The following is a 9444-nucleotide window of genomic DNA, read 5'->3' as shown; positions in this document are numbered from 1 at the left end:
CATGATTAATATTATCTACATTTTCCGCTTGTTTTTTCCATTTCCATTTGAGTTTTAAGCCTGGACCCACTACGAGATAAATGAGCATAAAATGAGCATAAAACTTTTAAATAGGCGCAAATAATGTTTTGTTAAACTGAAAAACGACTGTACATAATTATTTTAGGCGTCAATAAACTACGCATCCCATAAATCATTGCAGATAATTGGTGTCCAACGACTTCCAGTGCGCTTCTTCTTGAAACTAACCGTATGGTCATTTTGAGGCCATTGAACACTTTTCTAATGTGTTCTACATCTAATAAAACCGCAGCATGTTGGAAAGAGAAATCATGGTTGCTCTGTGGTAAACATAATGTTACATGGAACCATCTGATTATAGCTGACATGATTTTGGCGGTTGTAGTAAATACTTCCAAGTCACTGAATAGTGTGACTAGTGTTGTAGCTCTCCTTGACATCGTGAATATAACTCCTAAAACACAGTTGATAATATACAAACTTGCTTTTTGAACAGAAGTCTACATAATTTTTTGTCAAATTCACAGCAAGTATTATGGTTGATAATCAAAATATCTATTCAGAAAAAGAACAGGATGTTGACTACCGGAACCACGCCTCTATTTCAGTGACATAAAGACATTGGAGTTATCACCAGTGCCAAACATTGAAAAAGTAGCTCGAGCACCAACAAGGCAAAAGTGATTCTTAAACTAGACTTTGAGGTTCCACGGCAGCTAGGCAGATGCAATAGATGCACAAAAGATACACCTGGATGTACGTGTTCCATATTATAGTGAAATATAGTGTATGATCTTTCTTCCTTTTGAGGTGCGAGTCGTGTTTCTCACTGTGCTTTTGTAACACATAAAGCAGTAGCCAGACCTAGATGTGTTAGAGTGATTTGAATATGAATGAAATGGCCAAATATTTCAACAGTGTGTCATCATTTGTGCATTATCAAAATGGTAAAATGTCTGGATACGCTACCACTGAGGTGGCATATCACTCGTTCCCTCAGTATTTGGATGTGAATGTCTGTGAGTGAGCGCGTTCATGATCAAGTTACACCATTGTTTGGTTCCTCAATTGGCTGCTTTTAACCTTAGCTGATTTTCATATAGGCAATGTCAAGTTTTTGACAGGGCTACATGTAAGTTTTTGCAATTGCTACGTAGCATTAGCAGTACAACTGTTTATTGACCAATATGACGTTGCAAGTTCAACTTCATTCCTTTACTTGCCAAGAGTTGTCTCCAACAGTTAAAGCAATACCAATTTTACTTCTTGGTTTTGTTTCAGTTTCCGTCACTTGTAATAGTTGTTTCTACTGAAGTTAGCATGCTAATTAGCTAGCCCCATCTGGCCCGTCTTGTCTCTTTCTGATAGTGAGTCAAAGTGCAGGCCAGAGGGTGCAGGCCTACGATATATTGTCCTGTAAACACAACATTAGGTGAAGCTCTTGGCAAGTGTCCATCACAAACTACCTGCCACATTCAGTGGAGGACAAAGCTTATATAAATACATTTTTTGACATTCAGGTGATTGAGTTTGTTTGTTGCCAGTGACGTGAGCCTAAGAACCAAAGATTCCAGTTTAATTTCAGCAATCCTCTTGGTTTCACTTCAGTTCTTCAACAAGGACATTTTGATTGCATTACCAAATGGTAATATCATAATTGAGAATTCTGAAATAGCATGCAGTCAACGAGCACATGAAGATGACAATACATTTTCAGGTGGAAAACAGGGTTGAGTTGAACAACAGAGATGCATGTTTAATTATTGCTGTATTCAATATTTCTGTTACATAATCTCCCTCATTTAAATGGAACTGAACTGAACAGTCTGTTTAGGCATAAAGCAAATGTTCTACTTTCAAGAATTTTGATCATGATGCAAGCTGGTAACTATTTATGCTCCATTGCCTTTTAAATTGTTTTTTTAGCTGCATTGATTTTAATGTTTTAATCTGTTTTTAAATATGCTATAATTTACCAAACTTTTTTGACTGTTCTCTTTGCTTGCAGATATTCGAAAAGGTTGGATTTCTTTTCGTTTCTGTTCTTCCTGCATGATTATTGAGTGTAACTTTAGTTTCTTCAGCTTTATTTGATTTTCATTTGGTTCAAAATCATAAAATGCTTAGCTGAGGTTATAGAAAAGGAAAAAAAAACTTTGATTGATAGTGATGCCACTTTGGGGTCTCATCTGAGTCCAGGAGTGCAGGATGTTGGAACGTCTGTTCTCATTTTCAGTTATTTGAACTTTATTCTTTGAAAGGATGAGTGTTCACGACAGTTATTCATTTGCCACCGACTGAGCCGTGTCTGCTCTGTGGGTGTCGGTGAGCACTGACCAGCTGAAAAGGTAAATGTGATAAAACACATTCTGTCAGGTTTTATACAATATTGGACAACCATTGTAGTTTTGATAGTTAATCTTCTCAGTAAATTGTACAAGACACGAATGCCGTTATGGAGCCAAAGAACCACAAGAGAGCAACCACCACAGCTTCCTCTCAGTCTGAATGCAAATAGAACGTTTTTGTGGTGGAGATGATCCATTCAAAAGGCCCCAAATACCAATTCCCCCTACGACTCCACAGTCACAACTGCATTATCAGGGCTGGTTTGGTCTGAGTGTGCAGCATTTTGGATGGCCATTAATAACCCAAGGTTGGTGCGAACATTACAGAAATAAAGCTATGAAGGTGGAACATTATGGGCAACATTGCCTGGACATATTTCAAGCAACTTTACAGCAACTTTGGGCAACCAGATAATAGCGGAAAATTATGGACTGCCCTTTTCTTTACCTGTTGTGAGACGTGTGAAGTAATGCCTCAAGGTGACGTTGGCTACTGACCTCACAGTTCCTTGGACTTCATCTTTATGTGAAATGTATTTATATACTGTAATACCATGTTAATATAGGCATCGGTTTGCTTAACCTGTTGTAAATAAATAGTAACACTATGCATGTTTATCCTGTGTATGAAAATGAATGGTAGCAATAAAAGAAGTTTAACGTGTGTGTTGTCCACACTTTATACATTGGATTAACTGGAGATGTGGCATCAGCTTGTTAAGGTGATATCATAATTCAGCAAAGCTGTAGGAAAATGTGGCAAATGTACAAATGTTGAATTGCAGGTGCGGCAGACAGACTAGGTAGCGTGCAGACATGCAAGTGTGTGCATGTGTGTGCGTGTGGCAGATGTTAGGGCAGTAGTGTCACGGTGGGAGGATGGAGATTGTGAGTCTTAATTCCCTGCAGCACAATTAACTGAGTCAGTAGAATGTTGAATCAGGAATTGATCTGAGATCTTCTTATAGCACGCGCGGGCACACACACACCCACATTCAAGTATGTACACAAAATTTTGTATGGTTTAAATATAATATTCTGTAATTTCCGTCAACGATGCATAGCCTTGATCTCAAGTGGAAAAAAAAATAACCCCAAATTATGAAATTTTAAATAAATCTATATATTGGGTTGTTTGGAAAAAAATTTAACCATTGCAACTGATTCCAGTGCTGAAGAAGGACTAGCTATTTGTACTTTGTGTTTTTAGTCAGTCTGACTGATATTAAGTGTTGATACTGAATAAAGTTTACATATCCTGTTGATATACAGACTGTGTTCATTGCATTCATTAGGCAATATGTTAATGACCAGCAATTGTGTATAATATCGAAATTACTAACTCAGCTTGCATAATATATATAATATATTATTATATACTAACACTCATCCTTACATTTTCAAACAACACAAAAAATAATAACAGTTCCTATAAATGAAGACAAATAAATAATAGTTTGCTATTTTTTGGAAGATTATTACATAATACACGTTTCATGTGCTTTGTGTGCATGTATTGTTTGACTTGTAAATACAATATAATATTATTAAATCTGAGGGCAAATTAGTCAACTACCTTCATGCACTACTCTAATGTTGCTGGAAACCAGTATGTACAATAGAATATGAGAAAACAGTGATGAAAAACTACATTCACAGTCTGTCACTGTATGTGTTGGTCAATCAACGTATGCAGTAATGTATGAAACTTGTATGTATTAAGCCATTGCGGTCATTTATAAAAAGAATTTCATGAATAAAATCTGGTTTATAAGAGCTACAAAATCTCATATTACACACATTCAAAATATCTGTTAAATTAATCTCTTAATTTGAATAATTATTGCATTTTGAGATAAAGTTATCCTTGTCAAACCATGCTGACAGCTGGTAACTCCTTCAAAATCTGTATTCGGGATCATACAACTAATATAATATATAAGTAATATATTATATAATATATAGTAAAAAAATAAACATAGACAATTGATGAATCGGTCATAAGTTTTAATCATAGTAAATTGGCGCCGTATATGACTGCAAGACAATTGATCCAGGATGTATGACGTAAAAATTATAAAAATGTAATAAAATAATAAAACACAACATAGTATGTCCCCCAGGGAGGATTTTCTGTCAGGTAGCCTGTCAGACCATGTGGTCAGGGTGAAGGAAACACAAGCAGCAGTGAAGTGTCACTGACAAGTGTCAAGTAAAGCAAAGCATGTGCAGAATGCTGCACTTTCCAAGAATGATGTACAAATTAAAAACATGCACTAGGTGAGTTGTGAGGACAAATGCTAATTTGTGAACAGCTAAGAAGTGAGCTGGTAGCTAATAAGTGAGCTAGTAGCTAAAATGTGAGCCAAAACCTTATTAGTGAGTTGATAGCTTAGAAGTGAGATAACAGCTGAGAAGTGACCTGATAGTAACAAGTCAGCAAAAACCTCAAAAGAAGTGTTGCAGACAAAAACCTTGAAGAACACAACAAGAAATTTACAGTTTTTTCTTTGGCCAATGATGAAACAGAAATAACAAATGTGATTTGGTGAGAAATCACTACAGAGTTTGAAACCATGGAGGAATTACCGACTGAAGCAGTGGAAGAACCCACAGTGAGGTTTTTTTGAACAAGCTGTTTTGGCTAAAACCAGCTGATGACATCACTGTAATCAGACATCAGACTCCTCTCCTAACAGAAGCAGTTGCAACAGCATCTCATCAGAGAGGTTAGTGTGATATATGTGTTCAATAATTCACTATGGGCCTTGAAGGAGGTTATAAAAATTAAAATGGCCCCTGATAGAAAAAATCTTCTCCACCCCTGCTCTCAGAGACAATATTATTGTGAACATTACTGGTAAATTACTGACTAGACTGAATGGTGTAATACATTGCAGCATTGTTTCTTTCCATTAGAATAAGGCCAACATAAATGTCCCCATTTCATTGGACAAGTGACCTGTGTACTGAATGATTCACAGGTATGAGTACATGTGAATATATATTTTGTTATTGATTACTGTAACATTGATCTGTACCTTGCTACATTTCTCAGTAAAATAAAAAGTTGATAACAAAAAAAAAATCATTGTGATTTAAATTAACTTCTAGGATCTGGTTTTGCTCAGGAAGCGTTAGGAAAGAAATCATACAATAGTGATGAGACCTGTGACGCAGCTGGTCTGTATCATTTAAAATGGCAGTTTTCTCATATGTGTAATGCCAATGTCTCCTCAACCCACATTCCTTTGCACACATGACTCGACAGAAATCCCAGTTTAATGACAGCTTGTCTATAGTGTGACTACCTGCAGGCTGTGGCTGCAAAGATCAGTAGCCTGATGAGATGAGTCATATTGCGGAGCCTGTTGCTCGCCCCTCAGGACGTCGAGTCTGAATCTGGTTCAAAGGAGGCGCAGAGGAGAAAGTCATCGCGGCATCAAAACAGATCTCAGAGTGTCAAATTCAAGAGAACTGGATGTCAGCACGAGTGAGGAAAGGAAAGTCTCACAGGACTGCGGATTGATGTGAGCAATCATTTTCTCTCACAGTCCATGGAATATCAATAGTGTTCTAATCAAATGGACAGTAGCAGCAGGTAGAGGCCACGAGTAATTATAATCTCGCCCAGCAGATAAATGTCTTTAGGAATCGAGATTACTGTTGCAGAATTGATAAGACCTTTCCAAAGCATGACGGAACTGATTGCAGTGTGTGTGTGTGTGTGTGTGTGTGTGTGTGTGTGTGTGGATGGGGGAAGTGGGTGATGGATTCTGAAACAAGTTCTATACAGCCATCAATAATTACTCCTGTGCTTTTTGTCTTGAGGCCTTGTCATGCTGCCCACTTGTCTCCATTGTGTCTCTGCAAATCAAACAGATTCAAAGCTCCACACAGCTGCTTTTAGTGTTGCAGAGTAAGCACTGTGACATGTCCACAGCCAGCTAATTCTGTAAACATGTCACACTGCAAATTGAAATCAGTAAGCCATTTAACCTTGTGATACCGTGGCATGTTCCTTCTGACACGGAAAGAACATGTGCTGTGCTCCGTGTCGCCACAAGATGGCAGTGTGGAATTACAATTCCCTGTCAAGTCCACTGCAGTGGAAAAGGAGCTGCACTGTGCAGCAGAGCGTGAAGAGATTCACTCACATGTTGATGCAATGGGAAGGATGAGGTGTGATCAACATGTATTTACAATCCTATTGCAATATTTTTGTGTTTCTATTTTTAGCTGCTGTTTGATTGCAGTGTTTCTGTCCCGACAGAGCTTCAGCTCACCGTCACTGGAAGATACATGTGGGGGGAAAAAATCATACTCATAAAAAATTAGGTCAGCTCGAGTGAAGGAAAAGTAAATCATAAAGCTGAAACTGTTACATAAGCTTTAATAAGAAACTGAATGAATTTGTGAGACTAATAAATTGAACAGTTGGTTGATTTTGATGTTTTATCTTAATATATATATATATAGTTTATTGAAATTTTGTGAGGCCTGATTATACTTATTATGATAATGGTGCTTGACAAATTGTAATTACTGGTTGTTTTGTACTTGCAATATAAATGAATTTCTGACGTTTCACTTGCAAATGAAACCTGACATTTTTAGGACTGTGATTTGGTTGTTGACCTGTGGCCACTCCCTATTTAAGGTGGCCTCTCATTGTCAAAACAATTTAACCTGATGAAGGTCTCTTACCAAGACATTGCATTATACATTTCTGATAGAAAGTTAGACAGTTTGCGGAAGCTCTTTCACATGTTTTAATGTACTCGTCCCTCTCCGTACCTGTTCTATGAATTGGATGAAAAGACAACAACATTGAAATATTGATGAATTTATTAAGAAATATTGATGTGCATGTACACTCAGCAGGCACTATTAGGAATGCCTGTTCACCTGCTTATTCATATAATTACCCAATCACCCAATCACGTAGCAGCAGTGTGGTGCATACAATCCTGCAGATACAGTTCAGCAACTTCAGTTAACATCAAAATAGGGAAAAATATGTGTCTATGGTATCATTTTTGGTGTCAGACAGGCTGGTTCCAGTAATGTGAAATTGTTGTTCTCCTGGGATTTTCAGTCTCTGGGGTTTTTACTCAGAATGGAGCCAACACACAAAAACCCTGAGCGGCTGCCCTGGAGATGGGAACGCCTTGTTGATGAGAGAGGTCAGGGGAGAAGAGACACTCTTTACAGCTGTGGTGAGCAGAAAAAAACATCCCAGAATGCACAACCATGTCCAACCTGAAGGTGGATGGTCTACAAGAGCAAAAGACCAATTCCTCTCAGCCAACAACAATAATCTGAGGCTTCAGGCTAGAAACTAGACAGTGTGTGACTAGAAATGTAGCTTCGTCTTCCTCTCAGTTTCTGTATTACATTTCATATTATTTCAGATGGTAGGGTCAGAGGTTGGTGTCAAAAGTATGATTTCATTGACCCAACCTCTTTTGTGTGAACAGTCCAGGCTGGTGGTGATGGTGTAATCATGTGAGGAATGTGCTCTTGTAGGTCCTTTAATACCAATTAGGTATAGCAGACAAATATTCTGTTTGTTACAGTCTATCTTAGTACTGTTCCTGGTGTTCATCTCTTCATGGTCACAAATTACCATCTTCTAATGAATATTTCTAGCATCAATGTTTCCCATCAATTATCTAGAATGTGGTGACCTGCCGTATTCTAATTTGTCCTGGCACAGTTTCATAATGAACCCAACCTTTTTTTTACACTTCCTATAATCATCAGATCTCTTACTTGTTGGTTTGCTCCTTTGCTGCATTCTTTAGCTTTGTGCAGCGCTATTTGCCGTGTGCTGACTCACGCTACCATCCATTTAGGTGTTAGCGTGCACGCAGATAGTCAGACCATATAGTTTCAGCTTAAGTTGTGCACATACCCGCAAGTGCCGTGCAACACAGTTCTCTCTGGTCTGTCACTCTTCAGTCTGTGTGAACCTGTCACTTGTAATCTGTTGCTGCTGACAGCGACATTCTTGTGTTTGCATGTGCGTCTCCGCTATTGCCATGAACTGAATGATTTCTGTGGGAAATGCTGCACCATGATAGTGCTACATAAAGCAAATGTTGGGCAAAACCTCTGGGATGTGTTAGCATGAATGTGCAGCTGAAAAAAGGCAGAGATAATTTGATGCAGTCTTTACAACATGAATCTCCACAGAAAGTTTCCAACATCCTCTGTAATCCATTATATGAAGAAGCGAGGGTGTTTGAGAGCAAAGAGAGGAAGTGTGTAATATTAATATGATGTTCCTACAATGTGCTTACAGAATGTAACCCAAACTCTATCAAGCTTTTCACACAGACTGAGTGTATGAAACTAATTATGATGAGTGATATACAACTTACAATTTACAACTTATGAGTTATATATAAATATATAAAAAATGTGATAACAAGGCTTATTCACTCCCATTTCACCTACTAGACTACCGTATACACATGAAGCCACTGTTTATAACCTAATTATGATGTCACATACAGTTAATGAGTTATTTAATATATTCAAATCTGTGGCGGCTCATTCAGTCCAATTCTATTGAAAACTAAACACCTGTAAATTCCATTCATATTAAGAGTGCTCAGTGATGCACACTGATCAGCTCTGTGATCGTGATGAGGGACAATTATTCTTTTATTTGCTGTTGTCAAGTTTTACATATAATTATAAAATGCTCTCTAATGGCTCTCTGGTATTTTAACTTTCACTATTAAAATGTACAATAATAAGTAGGATAAAGGTCTCAAGATTTATAATGTATTTATATGTATATAATAGAATGAAAAATCTGAACTTTTCTTCAAGATTCAAGATTCAAGATTTTTATTGTCAAATGCACAGAGATAACATGAAGCAGTCGCTGGCAATGAAATACTTGGATCACAGGCTCTCTTTAAGCATTGCTCAGTCATTTCAACCAAAAAAATAAAATAGAAATAGTATAAAATGGAATATCAATAAAATAGAATAAAATAGAATATCAAACATTTAAAATAGAAAATAAAACATATATATCTAAATATATATCTTTACAGAT

Source organism: Limanda limanda, chromosome 15, assembly GCF_963576545.1.
Source record: "Limanda limanda chromosome 15, fLimLim1.1, whole genome shotgun sequence".
Taxonomy (NCBI): Eukaryota; Metazoa; Chordata; class Actinopteri; order Pleuronectiformes; family Pleuronectidae; genus Limanda; species Limanda limanda.
This window is presented reverse-complemented; position numbering follows the sequence as displayed.